This window comes from Crotalus tigris, unplaced genomic scaffold (genome assembly GCF_016545835.1).
Source record: "Crotalus tigris isolate CLP2741 ecotype Arizona unplaced genomic scaffold, ASM1654583v1 scf7180000019007.31208882:3723066, whole genome shotgun sequence".
In the NCBI taxonomy this organism is placed as follows: domain Eukaryota; kingdom Metazoa; phylum Chordata; class Lepidosauria; order Squamata; family Viperidae; genus Crotalus; species Crotalus tigris.
Window position 1 is genome coordinate 1,015,117 of NW_024097321.1, and position 25,070 is coordinate 1,040,186.

At 36.4% G+C, this 25,070-nt stretch overlaps 1 protein-coding gene across 1 annotated transcript in view; it reads left to right on the top strand.

Annotated features, from left to right (window-relative positions):
- The window catches only part of SCAF8 (SR-related CTD associated factor 8), a 91,551-nt gene extending 68,909 nt beyond the window's left edge, over positions 1 to 22,642 (top strand). Inside the window, exon 21 of the mRNA XM_039358229.1 lies at positions 20,352 to 22,642. The gene's annotated coding sequence lies outside the window, so the exon portion shown is untranslated. The remainder of the gene's footprint in view (positions 1 to 20,351) is intronic.
- The last annotated feature ends 2,428 nt before the right edge of the window (positions 22,643 to 25,070 follow it).

The window sequence follows — 25,070 nt, forward strand, 5'->3', positions numbered from 1 at the left end:
TGATATTGAAATAGCTGAAATGCTAACCATATTCTAAGTAATACTTTTGCCACTACAAATGTTCACCTGAAAAAACGAGTATTAACTCAATTCTAATTTCATCCTCTCTGATTCTGCTAATTAATCACTACAATTTTAAGACAAATTCTTAAGAGAAAAATAGGGTACTTCTGTCTTTTCCCCTGAAATGTAGACATTTTGACATCTAGAACTTTGTATTCTTAATAAACAACATGAGTTATTGAAATCCTCTAAGCACTAGATAAGGCCATAGTAGATGCATCAATTAAAATGGCTAGCAACAGCTTCCATATGTTATACTAGCCACAAAAGGATTCCCAGATCCTAAACCTCTCTTTCAGGGGTAGTGCATACCTACACAGAGACAAAATTGATGTTAATGGAGAACCTCAGTGAACAAGCAGTACTGCTGTCTTTTTTGTGTTCAGCTTTAACCTATTTCCCATACAGACCTTGACAGCCTCCAGACACTGGGACAAGATGTTGGCTGCATGTGTCCTACAGGGTAGCAATGTGCAGTTAGGTACTATCAGCATAATAATGATACCTCATCCTAAACTGTCAGATGACCTCACTCAATGGCTTCATATAGATATTAAAAAACGAGACAGAAGACTGATCTTTGGAATTCTGCAAAGTAGATCCACCAAGCCAACCTTTGTTCCCTACCTCAACTGCCTGAAACCACCCACCAATGCCTCCAATCTCCAAGCCCAGAAGGCATTCTAACAAGATACTATTTTAGATGACATCAAAAGCTGAGGAAGTATCTAAAGAGATCAGGGGAGGTGCACTTTCCCATCCAAGTCCTGAATGAGGTGAAAAGACCAATTCTGTCTCCAATCAACACCCAATTCTGCTCATGTAGAATCTGTTGGAATTGATCTGCCACCAACATTTCAACAATATTGAATGTTATAAATGCCCATGGTCACAATATTTTTGTTGTAAGTTATTTCCTTGGAAGTAACTCCCACTGAGTTGGGTGAAGTTTTCAGCACAGTGGTGGTATTTTTAAGGTATCAAATATTTGCCATTTTCTAAAGGAAGATGCATTATGTACCTGCTCTTTCCAAAATTATTCTATTTAAAGCAGCTTTTGCCAATATTTATTTATGAGACTTATATACCGCTTTAAGTGCAAGCACTCTCTAAGCGGTGTATACCAGTAAGCAATGTATATATATATTTACATTGCCCCCAACAATCTGGGTCCTCATTTTACCTACCCTGGAAGGATGGAAGGCTGAGACAACCTTGAGCCGGTGAGATTTGAACTGCTGACCTGCTGAACACAGTCAGCTAAAGTGGCCTGCAGTACTGCACTCTAACTGCATCTTGCAAATACATAGACTTCAGCTTCCTGAATTTCCAAACAGCATGGTTATTGCTGAGAATTCTGACAGTTAAAATTAACATGTAAGCTTGCTTATTTGCTTTGTTCATTTATTTCAGGTTTTTGTCCCTATCCATAGACTCTCTAGGTCAGTGATGGCAAACCTTTTAGAGACCGAGTGCCCCCACCCCCACCCTGCCTGCCACCCTGTGTCCCGCCTGCCTGCAGGGCCACCCACCACCTCCATGGCCCACCACAGATTCCTCAGGCAGCCCAGCAGCACCATGGTGCCCACACCCCCCACCCGCGCCCGGCATCATCTGCACATGACGGAACGCGAGGGTGGAGTCTTGTCCTCACTACCCGGCTACCATGACCTTGGCTGCATTGCTCTGTAACTGTCCTCTGGGGGGGCTGCTGGTGAGGAGAGGGCCGTGGGGGGAGGCAGGGCTGGGGCGACAGCGCACGTGCCTATAGAGAAGGCTCTGAGTGCCATCTCTGGCACACGTGCCATAGGTTTGCCCCCACTGCTCTAGGTGATATATAAAAAGACTAAAAACGCAGAATAAAAGCAAGATAAATAATAAAAAATTCTCAGATTCTTATGAGAAATACACATTCTGGTATAGTGTTGTTTTAAAAGGTTTATGAAGTTTATGATATGCATATAGAAGGCCTACCAGTTAGTATTTTTGCCTCATGTCACATTATAGACTTATAGGTTTCCTTGACACTTAATAATAATATGAGACCTTTGTAAGTACAATTTAGAATATGTTAATTGTTTTTATCTTAAATGTGGACATGACATACTTTGGAACATCTTATCAGATGTTACTAGATAGCAAAAATCCAAATCCTCTGCAGATCTAAGTGTCATCTGGATTTTTGCAATCCAAATCTAATAGCCGTAACCTTCCTCAAATTAAGGATAGTGAAGCTTGCTTAAGGTACTAATCCAATCATGTCATACTAAGTTCTCTATTGCCCTTTACCTTTTTCAGTGTAGTACCCTCAAGATGTTTTGAACAAAAACTCCCAGGCAATACAGGAATATCTGCCCTCTTTACATAAAATCACACAAGGAAATATTCTAGATCAGGCTGATGGCTTAATAATAACAGAATAACAGACTTGGAAGGGACTTTGGGGGGTCATCTACTCCAACTCTTTGCTCTATTAGGAAACCTTATACCATTCCAGACAAGTGGCTGTCCACTCTCTTCTTAAAACCTCCAGTGATGGAGCACCCACAATTTTTGAAGGCAAGCCATTCCACTAGTTAATTGTTCTCGCTGTTAGGAAATTTCTCCTTAGTTCTAGGTTGCTTCTCTCCTTGATTAGTTTCCATCCATTGTTTATTGTCTTGCCTTCTGTGCTTTGGAAAATAGGTTGATCCCCCTCTTCTTTATGGCAGCCCCTCAAATACTGGAACACTGCTATTGGATCATCCCTAGTCCTTTTCACTAGACTAGACATATTCAATTCCTGCAACCATTCTTCATATGTGTTAGCCTTCAGCCCCCTAATCTTCTTTGTTGCTCTTTTTTGCACTCTTTCCAGGGCACAAGTAATTAAGCATTTTGTGTACCACAATAACAAACCAGATATGTTCAGGCTTAGATGGACAGGAAGATAATAACCTTCTGTTCTGCTTTTTTAGTAACTAGTTTTGCTTTCTGTGATTTCTGGAGCAAATAATCAGCCAGTGATAACCTGATCTTCCATAAATTTGTCCAACTCCTTTTTAAAGCTATTTTAAAGTGCACCATATTACAGCACCAAAGAAATCAATAAGTTAATTATATTGTGCAAGCATTTATTGGTCCTGAATGTCCTTCATTATGTTTATTGAGTGGCTAATTGTAGCTCTATAGTATACAATCTATATTATGTATGAGCTTATATACCTGTTAGCTTCCCTTGCCCACCTTTACTCCAATCTAAAAAATTCCAGACATAGTATTTCCTTGCAGAGGAATTCCTCCCATTCCTATACTAATATATTTAGCTCTTGCCATTTTTCCAGCTCTGAAAATTCTTTTCAGATGCATACAATACTCCAAATGCAGTTTCAATTATTATTACTGTTACTATTATACTGTTGTTATTTCCAATTGCGTTCCTAATAGCACAGAATTTATATATATTTTTTGTTTTGTATGGATACACACTGGATTTTTATTTTTATTGAGCTGTCCATCGTAACTCATATTTTCTCCTGATCAGTTACAATAAATTTCTCCTGATCAATTACTATCAATTACTACTACTACTACTACTACCACCACTACTAGTAGTAGTAGTAGTAATAATAATAATAATAATAATAATAATAATAATAATAATAATATAGTACCAGTACTAATAGGTGTCTTGGGTGCAATCCCAAAACAACTGGAGCACTACTTGGACACCATTGGCATTGACAAATTCGCTATCAGTCAATTGCAAAAGGTGGCCTTATTAGGAACAGCTTCCATCCTGCAACGATATCTGTAATACCATCAAATCAAACATCCACATCTGCCTATCCCAGGTCCTTAGTAAGAACTCAATAGATAGACAAAAATGCCAAAATCCAGTCTAAACCTCTGGCTGATTGTGTGATGAAAACAAAAACAACAACAACGATAATAATAATAATAATAATAATAATAATAATAATAATAATAATAATAATAATAATAATAATAATAATAATATTCCAGTGTTGGAGCATTCACAACTTCTGGAGGCAGATTGTTCCACTGATTAATTGTTCTAATTGTCAGGAAATTTCTTCTTAGTTCTAGGTTGCTTCTCTCTTTGATTAGTTTCCATCCGTTGCTTCTTGTCCTGCCGTCAGGTGCTTTGGAGAATAGCTTGACTCCTTCTTCTTTATGGCAACCCCTGAGATATTGGAATACTGCTATCATGTCACCCCTAGTCCTTCTCTTCATTAAACTAGACATACCCAATTGCAGAAACTGTTCTTTATATGTTTTAGTCTCCAGTCCCTTGATCATCTTTGTTGCTCTTCTCTATACTTTTTCTAGAGTTTCAACATCTTTATTGAAATTTGCTCTCTTGAAGTCCAAGACTCTAGTTTGACTATGTTCTATTGTTTGTGCTTGCATAATGTTGAATTCCAATACTGCATGATCACTCCCCCTCAAGGTCCCTGTGGCTTCCACATCTTCTAATATTTCATCTCTGTTAGTGAGAATTAAGTCAAATATGGCTGATTCCCTAGTTTCCTACTTTTGGGGAGACAAAGTTCCCTGCTAGGCTTGTTAGGAATCTGTTTGATCTTCCACTTGGTGCAGAGTTTGTCTCCCAGTTGATGTCAGGGTAATTAAAGCCCTCCATTACTATTGAAATGTGCTTCCTACATACTTTAGTTAACTGACTAGCAAAAAGTTCATCTATTTCCTCTGTTTGGTTGGGTGGCCTATAGTATACACTTATGGCAATGTCATTTTCTTACATCCATTCATTTTAATGGCGAAAAATAGGAAGCAAAAAAGAATCAAATTACATCATTGAAAGATTTTGTATTATGCTTTTATTACTTGCCAGTATTTGGGTTAATGGCAAGACAGAAATCCAAATAAATAGAATTAAAAGTTGACTGATAGAACTAATGCTTTTGTAGAACTTAAATCTTCATTTACCTTAAATTTGTGTTTTTATTCATTTGTCATTACTGGTAACTTGCACAGCTATTGCAAAATACTAATTGTATTTTGTGTTTTTGTATTGAAACGTAGACTTTCTATGTTTATCGAGAAATATTACCTAGTATTTAGTAGGCATGAAATTGTAAAGCTAAGTATACATAACAATATTTGCCTCATCCTTTCCCTTACAGTATACTATAGGATAGCCTAGTTTCCACTTAATATATATAAGTTAGTAATCTTTCTAGGATATAGGCAAATTAAGAATTGTGGAAAAGTATCCCGAATACCCTTCCAAACTAACTGCCCACTTTTGTATAGGAATGTGGGCAATATACTCCTTTTTTCTACATTTACATATTTTTTTTTATTTACACATGATTTTTTCTCCTTTCCCCATGTATTCTGCCTACTTTCTCCCTGTTTACTCATCTCTCAATCATCTTTTTCTCTGTGTATTCTACCCCACCCACCCTAGCCCCAAACAACTATACTTCTTGCAGCCCACCTATCCTAGTCTAAATATAATCCTGTTATTTACTTCCCAGCTACTTTCTTTAACAAATAAATAATCTAGGAGACTTTATATTGCAGCCTGATAGCACCTTTAGCTGGAGTGGCTTTGGGCTGAGACATATTTTGAGAAATAAGGGTGAAGCTAGAAGTGAGTGTTTTGGTTTGAAGTGATTCCAGCCATCCTAGGAGATTCTTTAAATAATACATTATTAGAAAGAATTGGGTCCTTGACATATAGTGAAAGAGATCTTTGATTATATATTATTGCTTATAGTTCTACGGTGCCAATCTCTATCATAAAACACTATATACATAGATAAACTAATACAATTTTAGGGATATATATCAAGAAGATCCTCCTATACTCTGTACTCCAAAGGTGGTGGGGTTTTTTTGCATTTTGGTATGATGCGGCAGAAAATGAAAATATTTGCTCTAATATGGGCAAAAAAAAAAAAATCTTAAAAAGTAGAAATGTGGGCTTTCCTAAATTGGGAATTCTAAAGCCTAATCTTTTGAGTCTTTTTTTTTAAATGCTGGCTTCTTTTTTTCCTCAAGCCCTAACATATGGCAGGACCATACCTTTTTAATGCTTTGCATATTGTATTTTGCTCACCAGTCTTACCTCATCTCTGAAAACGGAGAATTTGGAGCCCACTCCCAATACGGTAACATTACCCACTTTGGTGCGAACAGCTATTTTAAAAAATAAGTAGCAAAATTTTGCATTAAATTAAAACTCCTCGAGATTTAATCCATAAACTGAAAATGTATTGCTATCTGAGCTTTCAGCTCTTTAACAGAGTTGTACGCAATGGCTTGGAATATCTAAGAGTTGTCGTCTATGTGGACTTTTGTTTGATAATTGAACAGATTGTAAGAATTAATTATAGTAGCTTAATACAAGGAAATCTGTTTCATGATTAAATGTCATTTCTCACATATTTCCTCACATGCTGTATAAATAAGTACAGGAAAAGTTACAAGCGTACATGTTTGTACACACTCACATATACACAGTTGCTTGATTAGAGCATCTGGTTAGTGTTTCATCTGAAAGGAATTATTACTCCCTGTCCTGTGGCAAATGACTAACTGCAAGATTCATTTAACTATTTGAGATACTCTCCAGCTTTTTGCCAAGATTCTGAAGTACATCCAAACAAGTGACTGGAAAAGATATGGAAGAAAAGAAGCAAGAATTAAAACAACAACAATAAAAACTATTGTGCAAAGGCAGGACATCAGGAATAGTATAAAAACTGGCATTTGGGTCCCTTGACGGAATTTTTAAAATATATACAGGTAATGCCAGTTTAATCACCTCTGGCTTCCATACGATCACTTGCAGCTCATGAATAATTAAAACAGAGCATATATTGCATAAAGATAAAATGTGCATGTGATTTATTGTTATTGCATAGGTTAAAGCTATTTTAACTTACTCCTAGCTGAAAAACAATAGCAACTATTATCCCTGCCATTTGAAAGATGCAATGCAAGGAGAAAAGAAGAAAATGGCCAGCTTACACAATACTTCTGAAAGTTTCAGCTTTTCTGTAATAATCGGTTTAAATAGAAATTTCGGAGAAAAGAGGAATTAAAAGAAGTTAGCAAAATTAATGGAATAGTCCTACTTTACTTCTGCACTGGATTTTCTTGAAATCCAGACCACCTATGCATCAGAATAATCATTCATTCATTTTCCCACAGTGAAGCCAACAGATATGAATTCACTATTTTGAATACTGTTTTGAGAAGGCTTTTTCTCATGCTGGTTCTCTAAAAAAATCTATTGTTTTACAAAAGATAACATCAAAATGTTATTGCCAAAACGAAAAATATTTTGGTTTTGGATTTTATCAACAATCTATCTGTTGCAAATCAGAGAGACTCTTGCAATCAGGCCATCACTGGCCCCTCCAATCAAACATTGTGTTCTTGAAATTGAAGGATTCATCTTTAGTTTTCCAATTCATCATAACTTAAGGTTGCCCACTATCTCATCTATGTGACCATATGTTATGAACAGTGTTTGCAGCTTTGCTTGGGCTAGTAACTGATTTACATCATAAGCAAGACCCTTGATTTAATCATTTATGCCTTCACCTTACTCAGCTGTGCTTTATTCAGCAAGAGTATCAATTCTTACATTTACCCCAATATTTGCATTTGCATTAAATAAGCATTGAAAAGAACATAACTTGAAACCTTTGCATTGATTTCTATGATGTTTGATATAGTTAATCCCATTATAATTGTCTAGTTTACATAAACATTTCAATCCGTTGCATGAAAAAATGTATTACTCCCATTTATATTTTTTCAATGCTAGACCTTTTAAGGAACAGAAGTCTTTTTCTCCCAATTCTCCCTCAAAATCCAGGCATTGAATTGGATTGAATACCATTAGTGTGACCCAAAGCTGGGTGGGTCCTTTGTGTAGAACAGTGGTTCTCAACCTTTTTAATGCCGCGACCCCCAACCGGTCGTAAGTCGAGGACTACTCAACTGGTGCAGCACTGTTTGCAGAATGGGACTTTTGGCGGGCTCAGCAGGGCAGAGACAGCCTGGACAATTCCTATTGGCTTTTGAAAGCCAATAGAATTAGACTCTATTCAAGAGAGTCTATTCTATTGGCTTTCAAAAGTCAATAGAATAAAAGGGAGTAGCACAGCTAAGGAAAAGGGGGAAAAAAATGACGGACTGCGTTGTTTGGTGACCCCCATAAAATGGTCGTTTGACCCCAAATGGGGTCCCGACCCACAGGTTGAGAACCACTGGTGTAGAAGGTCCCAATCAAATATGGTAATCTTCGTAGGTTTCTCTCTTCTTTTTCTGTTTATATTGTATTTGTACTAAGAACTGTGCCTTTTTTTTAACTTTATAAACAATTTTGTATTCTAGACCATAGATATTTGGGGCTCATTGCATACATCTGCTATGTGATACTGAGAACAGTAGGCAGAAGTTCAATTTGGCAGAATAATAAAAACTTCAATTAGCTACTAACATATGTTATTATTTAAAAATTAGATGGAAAAACAACTGCAGATTTGAAATAATAAGGATTGTTTTAATTTAAACTCACATTCTAAGTGAGAAATGATCAGCCCTTCTATATTAACCATTTTTATTCCTATATTGAAAATATACTGATTTGACTCTGAGTTAAATTTTTTATGATCCAGTTTATTCTGGATAAAATTAAAAGTTATAATCTTTTCACTAATGTTAAATAATGGAATATATAGCCAGATCCATGGCTAGGTACTATCCAGTTTCTAGGCAATTTATAATAGCTTTGTTTTCATGGTAATTCATGTATAGTTAACTGAACGATGGTTTACTGAATTGACTGAATTGCCTGGATGTACATAACACTGCTTGAACTTTAACCACATTTGTAGAGTTTGCACAGTAGGTTGTGCATTAAGTTGCAAATTATCTTGTAGTAAATTTATCCATATTTCAGGAAGCATATTTGCCTCCAGGCATTTTCATTTTATATTCACAATTTTTGGATTACATTTTACAGATCTGAAAATAGGAGCAGCTCTGTACTAGGGGGATACGCTATTTTAAGCATTTCTTGATTTATTGCACTTAAATATGCTACACTGCTGTGTAAACGAAAGCTTTCACCATACTCTGTTTAGATACTGTAGCCATACAACACCATCTTCCAAATAAATTCAGACAGTTGAAAGAGTTACAAACTCAAGGCTTACATTTGGCAATGCACAGCAAACTCTTAAAACCTCAGTCGCCTTATTTTAGCTTACTGCTATATAGCTGTTCTTCTCCTTTTGACCATTAAAATCCTACAACTAAATTGAAATAAATTATAAAGTATTATTATTTGCATTACTGCACCTACAAGTTACATAATTCTTTGTCCCGACCCTGGTAGTAGAATGCCAGGTGGCAGAAGGAATTGCAGTTGAGGAGACAAAAGGGGATGGAAGAACAAAAATCAAATGGTTGGCCAAAGCAATTTCAAATTCAATCATTAATCTTATATAAGCTTTTCTAATAGTGAGCCTATGGACTTCTCAGCAGTCATGCATGGATTGTACTACAAAATGTACATATAAATATAGCACCAATTTTTAACAGGTCCTGTTAAAAATGATCCTACAATTGATCCAAGAATGATCCTACAGTTAGAAAGTTTTTCGAACCTTTGTTGCCTTCACATGTTGAGATCTTATCATGATCTAGTACAAATTATTCTTTTCCATAGAATTTGCAATGTACTATTTTCATTGCAAGAATGAATCAGGTGCTAAGACATGATGTTTCTTAATTGATCTTGTGTATACATGGGAATGTGGTGTTCCTCATTCATATTTCACCTCAGCACTGGGCAGTAATCATTAGATTTCTCTTAACATCTTACTAAGTGTAGCTTACAGGAATGGCTAAGAGGACCTAAAACTTCATATTAAAGTAGTTTGAACACTTGAACATTTAACTTGTCATCTTTTTCCCTTCTATAGAAGAGAAGAATTCTCCTTAATTATAAGTCTATAATTTTATAAAATAGAATTACTTTAGATTCTATTTTAGATTAATACAAAATAATTGATAAAATGAGAGGTGAAAATTGATAAAATGAGAGGTGAAAAAATTACCCAGGTGGTCTTCTAGGAGGAATTATTATTATGCAATTAACATATAAGATTTAAATTAGCAGCTTTAGAGTTCCAGGCTGGCCTAATAGCATATTTTTGTTCCATTTATGTGCTATGAAATATCATTACATTTAGTCTGATTTTAATTTTCAAATACAGTCAGTAGGGGCAGAAACTTAGTCCTAAACCTGTTATGAGGTTAAAAAAAAGCTATAATTAGTCTAAATGAGATTTATTGCTTTTGTGATACAATAGAGTAGAATTTAAAAGGCATCCTCTCCGGAGTTTTTTTTGTCTGTGTATATTCTAAAAAATTGGATATTGCATCAATAACTCATCTACTTCAGTTTTCATTAATTGAAAATGTATTATTGAATTCTGTAAAAGAACTGTAAGATAGATCATACATAAAATAAATAAATCATATAAACATTGTGTTGTCTTAATGGAACTTAATGAAAGTTAATATTTTTTTTTACTACCGGTATGTATGAATACGATTTCAACTTTACTCTTGAAAAATTCTGCTCCCAACACAGGATACAGAAGTTCAGTGACATTAGTATGTTATGGGTTTTTATATTGATGACATCATTCAGAAATTGTTCCCAGTACCCAGTTATTTGGAATTTATTTCACTTTTATGAAATACAGATTGTAGACTTGTGCATATTTACTTCATTTAAAATTTATTTTTAAGTAAGAACCTTTGTCCAATGAGCCATAGTTAGGCTAACTATCTTGTTCTTAAACTTTGTCTAAGAACCAACAAACAGTTGCTATATATTGAAAGGTCTTTTAACATAGAATTCCAATGGTATCCTACTTGAATTCATATTTAGAATAGGATGATTTTCCCTTTGATGTCCATATAGTCCTTGCTTAATGTTGCTAATTGGGACAGGAAACTTTGTCATTAAACAGTGCAGTTGTATGTTAAAAAATTCATGTCTCAGTTGCAATTGTTAAATGAGGATTACATGGGCCATTAAGCAAGGACTTTGCATGATCCCAACTTCCTGCCAGCTTCCCCATTGACTTTGTTTTTTGGATGTTGTCAGGATGTTGTCACAAATTACAGTCACATGATTGGAGGACACTGCAGTATTATAACTGCCAGCCAGGCACTGAGCAACTGGACTGTGATTATGTGACTACAGGGATGCTGCAACGGCCATAGGTATGAGGATTGGACATAGCTACCACTTGTTCAGTGCCTTTGTAAAGTCAAACAGTTGCTGAACGAGTGGTTGTTAAACAAGGACCACCTCTATGACTTAGCATATTGTTATGAATACTAACTGAAAATGGCATGCACGTAATGTTTGGTACTCCTAACCTAATATTTTGTAGCACACTCTTTTGATGTAATAACTGCAATCAAGTTCAGACTTCTGTATTTCTCAACTGGCAATTTGTCACAGTCGTCTTGAGCAAACTGCTCCAGTTCTCTTAAGTTTGATGGGTTCCTTCTGTCAACTATGATTTTCAGCTATTTCCATAGATTCCATAGTTCTATTGGATTCAGATCAGGACTCATAGAAAGCCACTTCAAAACATTCCAGTGTTTACCTTTGAACTATTCTTGAGTTTTCTTAGACGTATGTTTTGGGTCATTATCTTAGTGGAGGATCTATGACCTGTGACTAAGGTAAAGCTTTCTAACACTGGGCATTAAGTTTTGCTCCAGAATGCCTTTATTGTCTGATTTCACCAGGAACATGAAGCTATGTGGAGATTGTTACCTTTATCTTTACCATGCTTGGCTATTACCTCTTCCTTTGCTTACTCTCCAGCAGTTACTCTCCACTTTTCTTTCTCTTGTTCACTGTGCTGCACACAATGGCACAAAGTGCCTAAGTATTTTTCTCCCTTCAAATAGACTGACTGATTATGAAACCAAAGATACCCATGATACGAAATACAATAAATAACTTGCTTGAGCGATCACTACAATCCAATATAGTCTTTTAATTTCTAAGAGTAGCAATTATGTCCATGCCATTTTCATATGTTTTATTATTTATAAGACTAAGTCAGACATCAAAAGCAAATTGTCTGCTCTATGCTTTATTGAACAAAACTTGGTGGATACCATTTACTGTAGATGTGTCAGTTTTAATTTATTTCATGGCAAATTGAGATTTTTTGGGGGGTAGGGGAAGGGTGGACTAACAATACTTTAGATCAGGGGTAGGCAACCTTGGCTTTTTTATGACTCGTGGACTTCAACTCCCAGAATTCCTGAGCCAGCCATTCTGAGGGGAAAGGGAGAGGTTTCCAAGAGGAGCCATGCTGGCTCAGGAATTCTGGGAGTTGAAGTCCACGCCTCATAAAAGAGCAAGGTTGCCTACCCCTGAGCTAAGAGGCTCACCACTTAAAACAGGAAGCTTTAGGACAGGGTTAGGCAACCTTGGCACTTTTATGACTGGTGGATTTCAACTCCCAGAATTCCTGAACCAGCCATGCTGAGGGGAAAGGGAGAAGTTTCCAAGTTGAGCCATGCTGGCTCAGGAATTCTGGGAGTTGAAGTCCATGCCTCATAAAAGAGCCAAGGTTGCCTACCCCTGCTTTAGACCATATCTGTAGAAGCACTGCAGTTTTTCAAGTTCCCAAACAATATTCCAAAAATTCAAAAATTTTCAAAGTTTACACAGTCCTCATTACTATCAGCTTAACTTCTGAGCATCACTAAATGAAATGTCTGGGCACATTGAACTGGATCTAGAAGTCAGTAATAAATTTTCAGTACTGGAAAATTGTGAGAGAATAGCTGAAATTATAGGTACCAGTTAATATCTGGCCATTATTTTTGAACCATTTTGTTCAAGATGTAACCTTGTATTCAGCTTTGGGGACAAACATACAAATATTATTATTGTTAATTATTCATAGCAATATTAAATATTGTTATTGCTACAATAATTCTAGGAAATTATATTTTTTCCAGTAAACATCATAACTAGCATATCATTTGGAACTCCTTAAGTGTTTTGAGCTAATGATGTTGCAGAATCATCATTATCATCATCATCATCTTGTGACAATGCCTTTAATGCCAGCAAACAACATCTGCCTATCCCAGATTCAGAAGGACTGGATAAGTGGATAAAAATGCCAAAGCCAATCTAAACATCCAGCAAACTATGCAATGAATCATAATAACAATAAAAATTATCCCTTCAGGTCTTAGCAGAAGAGCTAGGCTAAGTGTATCCTCAACTCATTTAATATGGTGAGAAAATAGAAAAAAAAATCTTGTTGCCACCTGTATCATCATGGACCATGTCAGCTATTAGAGTTCCTGGACATTTGTCAACAAGTAGGCAATGAGATGCAGGAAATATGAAAGGGCAACCAAGGCTTAGCCCTGTGGAATTAATGGAGGAACAACAACCATAGGCAAGGCTATAAATCGAAATCAACAAAGCAGCAATACTTAAAATGACTTTTGAACATTAGAAAAGAATTACGAGACTCAAATACCACTGAAAAATGATTGGCAGACCAAAGGAGATCGATTACTAGAAATAAAAATAAAAGGTTGCAGAACTGGAAACAAAATCAGAAAAATTGTGAAAATGGAAGGCCCCAAAACAATAGTAGAACAGAGGAAGAAACTCAGATACGTTGCATATTATAAATTAAAAAACTGATATGAGCTATAGAAATGATAACTTAGAAGAAGCAATAGTAATAGAGCCTCTACAGATCAGCACTGAAACAACCTTGGTAATGCCTTAGTAAGACTACACTTGGAATATTGCATCCAGTTTTGTTCACCACACTATAAAAAAGATGTTGAAATTCTAGAAAGAGTACAGAGAAAAGGGGACTGGAAGCTAAAACATATGAAGAACGGTTGCAGGAATTGGGTATATCTAATTTAATGAAAAGAAGGACTAGAAGTGACATGCTAGCAGTCTTCCAATATCTAAGGGGCTGCCACAAAGAAGAGGGGGGCAACCTATTTACCTGAAGGCAGGACAAGAAACAATAGATGGATATTAATCAAAAAGAAAGGCAACTTAGAACTAAGGAGAAATTTTTGGACAGTGAAAATAATTAACCAGTGGAACGACTTGCCTCCAGAGGTTGTGGGTGCTCCAACATTGGAAGTTTTTAAGAAGAGATTGGACAGCCATTTGTCTGAAATGATAATAGGGATTCCAACTTGATCAGGAGGTTGGACTAGATGACCTCCAAGGTCCCTTTCAACTTTGTTATTTTGTTCTGTTTAACCTATGAACTGATGCCCCCCCAGTTAGTATCAAAAAAATTGAAGAAGCTTTGAAAATGGTAGAGTAACAAAAAGCAGCAATAGTGAGAAAAATTGAACAATATGAGGCATAAATGCTCCAATTTAAACAAAACCAGCTATTTCAATCACATCAGAGACAATTCTATCAAAGTATAAATGGCCATAGAAATTCTAAAAATGGAAAATCGAGCAAAAAGGAAACAATTTAGTTTTGGAAGATTTATTGGAAATTCAGAAAGACTATGATAAAAATTCTGGATAAAAGAATTTGAGGATGGATTTAATAAAAATCAATTGGAAGTACTAATAAGAATAGCAAAAATGGTTAAAAAGGAAGTGAAAAGGTTTAAATACTGGACATCTGGAAATGATCCCTTGCATGACTTTTGGCTCAAATATCTGAGAACTTACATCCAATTATAGCTAAACAGTCTAATGAAGTATTATACTGTATAAAGAAGACATCGGCAATCATTAATCACTGGCTAAACCTATTTGATTCAAAATGTCCCAGCGAAAGGGATAACACCAGGAAACTATAGGCCAATAACTTTCTTGTGTTACATATTTAAATTGCTCACAGAAATATCTAAAATAATTTAAGAAGATTATAATATCCTTTAGTGGAACAGAAAGGAAATAAAAGGAAAAGATCAACTTCTGATTGATAAAATGGTTTTGGAAAATTGCAAAAGGTGAAAAAACAATTTATATATGGTCTGGATTAATTATAAAAAGTTTGATTAGCCACATAGTTGGATCATCAAGTGTTTGGAAATAGCTGGTGTCAATAAAAATATATGACTTTTAGAAAATAATGATCCAGTGCATATTCTACCGTTGAATATCATCAAGCATTGACAAGATAAAAATTGTGATTAGTAAAGAATATGTTCAAAGAGTTAGAAAATCGGTAAAGACAAAATTAAATGCTGGAAACACCATGAAAGCCATCAATACCTGGGCCATTCCTGTGGTATGATACACTGCTGGAATTATTAACTGGACGCAAACAGAACTGAACAATTTGGACCAAAGAACAAGAAAGCTAATGACTATTCCTTATGCATTACATCCCCATAGTAATATCAATAGACTATACCTGCCCTGCAGAATTAGAGGCAAAGGTTTACTTCAAGTCAAACTCTTGAAGAGGAAAAGCATTTATTGGCTCATTACATAAGAACAGACAAGAATAAGCATTGATGCAAGTTAAAAACTTGAACTTTACTAAATGTGCCCAAAAAAAAAACCCCAACCCCATGAATATTGAAACAATGTAATGAAAACAAGAAGAGGCTGGCAACACACTACCCAGTCAATTTCTACAAAAAAATCAAGGGGAAAATGAATAAGAGAGCATTCCATTCCATAGCCTAGGAACCACACAGAGGAAGGTCTTCTCTTGCCTACCAGATACTCTGATTTCTGGCAGTATAGGGTTTCTTTTGCTTATGCCCATCAGTATAATTAAATTTAACAGAGCCTCTTTTGCTTATGCTGACAGCATAGTTTAATTACCTAGAGTTGAACTAGGGATGCAACTGACTGAAAAAAAAATACCTCTTCTTGGAACATATCCACAGTCTGGTTTAAACAATGATGTGGTTTAAGATGTGACATTTTAGAGTCCCTCTGATAACAAGAAATGTGACTGATTTCTTGCTGTGTTCCTTTTGTACCAAGCAAGCCAGTTGGTCCATCTTGCCCAGCCATCTGGCTAACAGGAATCCTTTGGTTATTTCTCCTCTTTAATGCCTTCTTAACAGACAGTCCCCTAGATAGAACTGTAGACTTTCAACATGCAAATAATGTCCTTTTGTAAAGATTTATTATTTATTACTACCAGCATGCTTCCCTGAAATCCATTACTTGGTGATGTCTGAGCCAACTAATGTTCACAGCTACTTAGAGCAGTGGTTCTCAACATTTTTAATGCTGCGACCCCCCAACCGGTCGTAAGTCGAGGACTACTCAACCGGTCGTAAGTCGAGGACTACTCAATTGGTGCAGCACCGTTTGCAGAATGGGACTGTTGGCGGGCTCAGCGGGCAGAGACAGCCTGGACAATTCCTATTGGCTTTTGAAAGCCAATAGAATTAGACTCTATTCAAGAGAGTCTATTCTATTGGCTTTCAAAAGCCAATAGAATAAAAGGGAGTAGCACAGCTAAGGAAAAGGGGAAAAAATGGCGGACTGCATTGTTTGGCGACCCCAGTGAAATGGTCGTTCGACCCCAAAAGGGGTCCCGACCCACAGGTTGACAATCACTGACTTAGAGAATTGTGAATGTACCAATAAAAGAGAATAGCTCAAGGTTGAAATCTGGGGTCCTTGGTGCTCTTTAAGTTTGGTTGTTTTCTTGCAGAGGTTTCATTACCCAAACTAGGTAACATCATCAATGCATTGATGATGTTACATAGTTTGGGTAATGAAACGCCTGCAAGAAAACAACCGAGCTGAAAGAGCATCAAGGACCCCTTAATTGTGAATGTGTTTCAGGAAGAAACCTACAATACTCATGATTCTGTAATATTTATTGAGTTAGAATGCTTTGTTGCCTGAACAATAGCAGCTTGATAATTTCGGAAAGATACAAATTTTAATTTCATCTTCAGAAGTAGATTTACTATGGGAATTCCAAAACCAGTGACAAACATGTGATGCTTCTTCTTGGTTCTCTCAACATTCCATAAGTTAATTAGTTCTGTTTTTGTGCCACCAAAGCAGATATTTTTAAATGAGGAGCCCCTTGTAGCAATTATAGCACCCATCATTCATGCTCAGAATTGAAGCTATCCACCATCCCAAAAGTTTGTAGATCCAATTTATGTGATGAGCAACATTCTGAAAATCAATTTATTTAGTATGAAATAGCCAGAAATTGTCAGTGAGCTGTTTCACATAAAACAGTGCTACAGCGGTTTTTACTTGTCATCTGCTGGGGAAATGTTGAGAATGAATGTGGAATGTATGCATAAATGTTGAAAATAATCTTTTCATGACATCTGTGTTGATTATCTGCATAAAGCCATTATGCCTCCAGTCTTACTGACTTCATTGTTTGATTTATGTGTAAACATTCTTCTGTAGGCCTTTAAACAGATACAGATAACAGAAGGGCTACTTATTTCATCCTTAGCTGTCTTTGCTCAGAGATTTCCCCCCTCTCCTCTGTTTCAACACTAACTATAAATCCCATGCTACCTTGCTCTGATGGTGATGCTGTTACTACTGTTCCTCTGATTAGTCCAAGCAATAAGACTCCTCTATTTGTATTGCCACTTCTATAGCCAGTGTACACCAAATTGTAATGCTCAGGCAGATTCCATCATGTTTTTTGCCAGTGCATTTGATGAAAAGACTGTTCAGAGAATCAAAGTACAACTTTCCTAAGTAAATGACATATGGGTATAGGATTATTCTTGCAGTTTAAATCCACCTTAGTATCTTCAAAGTTACACATTGTTATGCACTTTGAAATATTTGAGGTAGAAAGAAGAGGGCTAGGAAGCAGTGCTCTAGGTTTAAAATAGATAATTATTCTTATGTTGTTCTGCATTAAGGGAAATCTTGTAATCATGAGCTGTCTTGTGTTTTGTACATGCAACTTCAAATAAATGCATTCAGCATTTATCACATTTGCATATATATAATTTGTAGTGAGTGTGTAAAAAAGATGTTGAGACTCTAGAAAGAGTACAGAGAAGAGCAACAAAGATGATTAGGGGACTGGAGGATAAAACATATAAGGAACGGTTGCTAGAATTGGGTATGTCTAGTTTAACGAAGAGAAGGACAAGGGGGGACATGATAGCAGTATTCCAATATATCAGGGGCTGCCATAAAGAAGAGGGAATTAAGCTATTTTCCAAAGCACCTGAAGGCAGGACAAGAAGCAACGGAAACTCAGAAGAAGCAACCTAGAACTAAGGAGAAACTTACTGACAGTGAGAACAATTAATCAGTGGAACAGCTTGCCTCCAGAAGCAGTAAATGCTCCAACACTGGAAGTTTTTAAGAAGAGACTGGACAGCCACTTGTCCGAAATGGTGTAGGGTTTCCTGCCCGAGCAGGGGGTTGGACTAGATGACCTCCAAGGTCCCTTACAACTTTACTACTACTATTATTATTATTATTATTGCAACAAGTTTACTTTAATTTTTCATTCTTTGAATGGACATTTGAGCACCTCGCCAATTTGAAAAGAAATCTAGGAAATTTGGTTATAAATGGTTTTCCCTATATTCCAGTTTGCTATGTTAAATTTATCGTGCTGTAACTTCTGATATTTCAACTGTAGGGCTTTAGTGCATCAGAAATAACTAACTCTGATTTACAAGTTTCTCCATGATTGCATTGGTCTGACAAGCAGATTTTTATTGATTCATTGAGCCTTAATGTGCTGGATCAATATTTAAGGGCTGTTTTCTCAAATAAGGATATTTAAATGGGTCAGACTGCAGATTTTATGTATATATTAAGAATATTAAAAGCAAAACGGTGATTCCTGGGTAAACTCATATTAAACAATAAAATATACGAACACCAGGAAGTTATAAAACTATAAAAAGTTTTAATAAAACCAGAATAAAACCAAGCTTTCGCTGGCATCTGCCAGCATCATCAGGGTAGCCTCCAGTCGATGGGAGAAGCTATTTATAAATGTGGCGTTCTTTGCGCCCGGCTTCTTGACCTCGTCATGGGTCCCAGCCAATCCACCTGCGTTTTGATCGTAGTTTCTGTGTTGCAAGCTGTAATTTCCTCACTTTCCTTACTTGTGCTGGTACCGCAGCTCTTCCTCCCTTCTTTGCATGACTGTAAGTCGGGGGGACTCCTTAATTCCACGTAATTAGATGTGCACTGTCTGTGTTTATGTTGTTTATTTTGTTTATTCTCCTCATCCTCCTTCTTAGTACTCCCTATTTCTCTTCTCCTCTCCCTGTTTCTCTGTTTACGATCCTCTTTCAAAACTATATCCTCATTGTTTGTCTCTGTAGCCCAAGATTCCATTGTGTTTATATCATCCTGTTTCCCGATCCTTCGTATCACTTTACTAACTCCCCTTTCTATTTTCTCTTCAATGGGGGTGATTTTGACACCCTCTCCAGAATTCATGGCGCCCACAAATTGATTGTTGACCCCTTCTCCCGAGGGGGCTATCCCTTCACTGTTGTTTGTGTATTCGCTCATTACTTGAGGGTATGCAATCTTCCTTAAAAGGAGAGAGGCGGAATCCTTACGGTCGTGACTTGCATCTCCTTGTGCATTCCTACAGGGAGTCGTTCCTCTCAAATGTCTGTAGGAGCGTGTGGAAGCTCTAAGATTATAGCGAACAGGCTTCTCATCTCCCCGTTGTTCTCCTACATTCCCAAGGCAATAACAGCTCAATCGGGAAATGTCATTAGTGAAGTTAGTTGCAGGATCGCCAGTGGAGTTACAAGTTACATGAGTTACATGAATTGAGGGTCTCCCCGGGAACAGCGAGGAGTTTGACAAAAAAGCGATCTGGTATAGACTCCGGGTTATTAAACAATCATGATTCGAAGGATTGGAATGCCACGTGTAACTCCACCGGCGATCCTTAGCAACAGAAATGTTGGGCTTAATTGGGTGTCGAGGACAACCTGTAATGAATGAATACAATATCTGAGTATCAGGTGAAGCAAGTAGCTGAAAATCAGCATTTTAATATCAAAAGTAATTTTGTCAAGAAAAGCAGAGTAATTATTCAGTTTAGCGTGGGAAAGTTATGATAAGTCATTAAAGTTCATGGTTTTCTAGGAACACGCTGAAAGAATGTTGAATGTGAATTCAAAGGTACTCTAAAATTTTCTTCGAATGTTAGTGTCTCTGTATTTGGGAATTGTCAAACCACATGTCCTGTGTCGACTAGTAATTATTCCTTTTGTCAACAGGCAATATGATGAAGGAGGTTGTGGCAACTTACCGTATGCTGGGCTCGGCAGACTTAAATGAGAAGTACTTCAGTGTTCTAATGGGCACCACATCGCATCTTGGTTATGAAGTATTAGAAGGAAGGAACCTGGCCTTACATACTGAGGAGGCAGTGTGTGTCAAAACACATATTCTGATTCTTTAAAAAATAGAGATTGCAAACATATCTACCAGTATTACCTGTCTGGAGCAGGCTTAATTTTATAAATTGAAAGCAATAAACTCCATGAGTTTTTTTTAAAAAAACAATACTCTTTTTTTCCTATGTTTTTGAGGATTATTTGTTCAAATGAAAGTTTTTGCATCCAGTAGAGAGAAAGGCTCTTCTGCAGGATCAGAAGATAACACTGGACTGTAAATTATAACTAAAGCCCATATCTTCTAATGTTATTAATCAAAGGACAGGTTGCAAGAAAAATACTTAGTGGTTTTGCTTTTGGATTAGACATTTTGAAATGTGTCCCTAAGAAGTTCCATTTGCTGTAACACTACATGGGCAGTCACTGTATAGATCTTGCATTAAGGATACGCCTTTGGTTCGAGACATTCAGCAAGTGGTCAATGTCAAACTAACATGTTCTACAATCTTTGAGTATATTGGTCCATAAGCACTTAATCTGTTACACAGAAAATCTTGAAGAAGGGTGGAGACAACCAGAGAAGACTTGAGCCTTTTTAGGTTCTTGAATCCCACAGTCTTCAGGATTTTAGAAGAATAATGAAATTTAAATCACAAAGCCAATATTTGTCCTGAATCAACTTTTTGGCTTTTTGTTAACATTGAAAAAGTAAGGTCCAAATAGAAGTGATTGATGATGAAATGAAAAGTTATAATGAATTCATTTTAAAAGGCACTCGGTGGACAAGAGTGTATTTATTCACACTTAAAAACAATGACCCTCAGTAAGCTCAAAGCTTTATGTACATTTCAGGTTCAAACATTTAGACTTGGTTTACTGATCAGCTGTAGAAAGGAAAAAACAACAGCATTCTTATGCACCACGCGCTGTCTCTCTAAGTTTGTTTACTCCAAGAAGTAATGGGACAGTTATACAAAATATTGTAGCTTATGATCTCGTGGAATCAGAACTTCAGCAAAACCATTCTCCTTATGCTGTACTTGCATGGTGACCAGAGCTTTGGACTTGTGTAACAATAAAAAAAAAATTAGATGCAGAGTCCTATTTTCTTCATCTGGCAACAGTATAAATCATACAGTTTGACCTCCTCACTGTACCATGATAATACCTTAACACTAACCCTCTCTGATCTGATGCTATTTCCATTTGTTGGGATGGGAACCACAAAATCCCCAGCTTCCGTGGATATTCATGATGCTAGCAGGGAATTGTAATTCTAGCAGATTTTGAGGCAGCAACTTGGGGAGCATTGCATAAAACCTATTCATTTAGGTACCTTGCCATTACAATAATAATAAGCAACAACATAACAATGAACACAGTGAAAATCAACTTTCTATTGAATTTTTATTTTTTTTAAATGTAGAAATTAGTACACAACTGTATTGCCAATATCAAAGATGTCCTTTTGAAGAGCGGATTGCACATGCCCACGTTCTAGCTCCCACCACTACCCATAGTGCTGTTCCTCTGATACTTCTACTGCTCTGTTTCCTTTATTTATGGCTCTTGAGTCATGTGCATCTTTATCTAACTTCTAAATTAGTTTTATCACGATCAAAAAAAATGTGAGCTTTCAAACACAACTACAGTATGCTCCTACAAACTGTCTCTGTGATCTGTAATGGGACAAAGGCTTTATTAGAATCAACTACATTTTTTAAAAAAATAGTCACAGTTGAATTGATTTTAATATTGGTATTACGATATTGAGGCCTGCATTTTTCCTTAAATGGTCAATTAAGCTGTTTTGATCTAGTAAAGAAAAAAAAAGGATCAACAGAGTTCAACAGACTCCTATGAGACATTCCTGAAGAAATGTTTGGAGCAATGAATCTCTATTCTTAGGAGAAGAGAATACATGAATAATGTTTTTGCTGAGGAAATCATTACAAATGTGTCCCTGATTTTATACACCAGGAGGTGTTATGTTCTAGGATATGATTTCTAATTGTGTTCATGTTATTTAACACAAGGCATTTCTTAAGTGTAATTTGAATTTGCCAAGTTATGCTTGTATAGTTATGCAGTTATAATATTCTCCATCTGATGAATACTTCTTTGTGGCTGAATAGAGCATTAACAAAAGAAAATTAAATAAGTTTACATTCTTCAGTCTGAAGAGTCTGATGATATTTCAAGAACAAGCTATTCCTAGTAATTATTCTCAATTATTTTTTCCTTTATTTGTCCATTGACAAGTTGTCCACATAGAATAATTCAAGTGTGGCATAAAAATTGTCTCACTCACAAAGAGACTATAGGTTCCCTGTAATATGGCATAAAAATGGGATAGAACCCCAGATTTCCTCATAGAAAATACTGCATCTGTTACCCTTTCACTGTTAAAATAGTGGAATCCTAACCTGCGTCATGTACAGCAGTGTTTCTTAAACAGTATTTGGCAGTTATTGACATCTTTAGTAAAATTCTAAGACTATCAGCAATGGACAAAATTTTCTTCAAATAGAACCTATTCACACTGACTATTACGTGAAAAGTTTTTTAAAAATTGAAATAAAAATGTTTTATAAGTTTGGTTAGCCAACAGCCCTGCAATTTGCCATCTGTGATTGAGGTAAAATTGAACATCAACACTGAATAAAGGTAGTCCTTGACTTACAACAGTTCATTTAGTGACTGTTCAAAGTTACAATGGCACTGAAAAAGTGACTCATGATTGTTTTTCACACTTATGACTATTGCAGCATCCCCAGGATCTTGTGATCAAAATCAGGCACTTGGCAACTGACTCATATTTATAAAAGTTGCAGTATCCCAGGGTCATGTGATCACCTTTTGTGATCTTCTGATAAGCAAAGTGTAAGGACCTCAACTAGATCGCCCAAGATAGCAGAACTCTTGAAACAGGCATTGTCTCAAAAGGAAAACTTTTATTGAGAGTTAATGACGGCAAGAAAGCAAAGCAAGATCTGAGATTTGGCGTGTAAAAGATTATATAAAAAAGGCAATGCACATTCCCTCCAATGTCCAACTGTCCGCTTGAAATTCAGCCAATCCACAGGTGCCACCGTGTTATGAGAAGCTAGAGATTCAGTGAGCTTCTCAAGGTCTCTCGGTTTTGTTTCCCAACGGTCCTAGGCTGCCGTTATCTGGAGATAAGGAAGATGTTTTCAGGTCGCATTCTTCTCTCCCAGAGGGAGAGAATCTCATACCGAGCAGAGCAAAGCAAATAATAGTTCCAATGCAAATACCCTCTCCTAACAATATGGCAAGCCCCAATAATACATAGGCAAAATCAGGGAAGAAGGGAAGGATTAAACAGGGAAGAAGGGAAGGATTAAAGACAAATACATTTGCGGGGCTCTGACACAAAGTCAGTAAGGAAGCCAGATTCACTTAACAACCGTATTACTAACAACTGCATTGATTCACTTATCACCTGTGGCAAAAATGATTGTAAAATGGTGTAAAATTCACTTAACAATTGTCTCACTTAGCAACAGAAATGTTAGCCTCAACTGTGGTCCTAAATTGAGGGTTACCTGTAAAATTCCATATTCCATATTCACACATTTAAAAGACTAGGGAAGCCAAGAATTGTGGAAGTATGCTACTAGGATTACAGTATAGGTAACAATCAAGTCTGGATTAAGGCCAAATCCCTGAATCCCGAAGAAAGGTATGGCGCTGGAAGAGTCTCTAATTTACCAGTGTCTGAAACTCCATTCTTAACTGAAGGCCTGACTGGAGTAAGAAAGAAATCTGAGATTCTCTTAGCCTTCTGCTATACCTGAAATCCATGAAACTTTTAGATCAGCTCAGTTATAACACACTTCCTATTATGAGCGATATAAGGGATTTCTTTCCATTTGGAACTATTCTTCCTATTTTGTACCGCTGGTCCTTTGATAGCAGAGCATCTGGAAGTATTGGACTGCTCTGTCACCAGAAAATTTCATCCAGCCAATGGCATCGATCCATCAAAAGTCTTTAAGTGGATGCCTAATGAATGAAACTTCAATGGCATTATTGTACTCGTTGTGTGATTCATAGACTTGATGTCTATTTGTTTGTTTGTTTATTTCTGTGCTGCCTGAAGTATTTGTGCCACTTTTTGCCATGCCTGTTCCTTTAAGGTCCTGCTGTTTGGCTGGAGCTGCAAAATAGCCTCCATAGCTTGAAGAACAGTATTCTGATAAGGATATGAGTTCGAAGGTTTTGATTCAAAAATCTTCACTTCTCGGCATTTCTATCTTTGTGAATAGCATATGAATATTTACAAGGTTTACCCTCCTTTCTTCTCTTTCTGAAGTTTCAAAGACTAGCCTTCAAATGCATTGCTCTCTAGGGATTTCAGACAGCCGGATGCAAGGCTTCATACATAATATCAGCTGAATTAGATAAGCCGATTCCCTACTTACACCATTAGAACAATATTACATTCACATTCAAATAAGATGATTGATGGATGAAGGGTTCTTTGGCAGGTTTTTTTTTTTAAAAGGAATCTGGCATTAGTTCAACTTGATTTGAATGAAGACAGCCAGTTAATTTGAATAGCTAACATTTTTATAT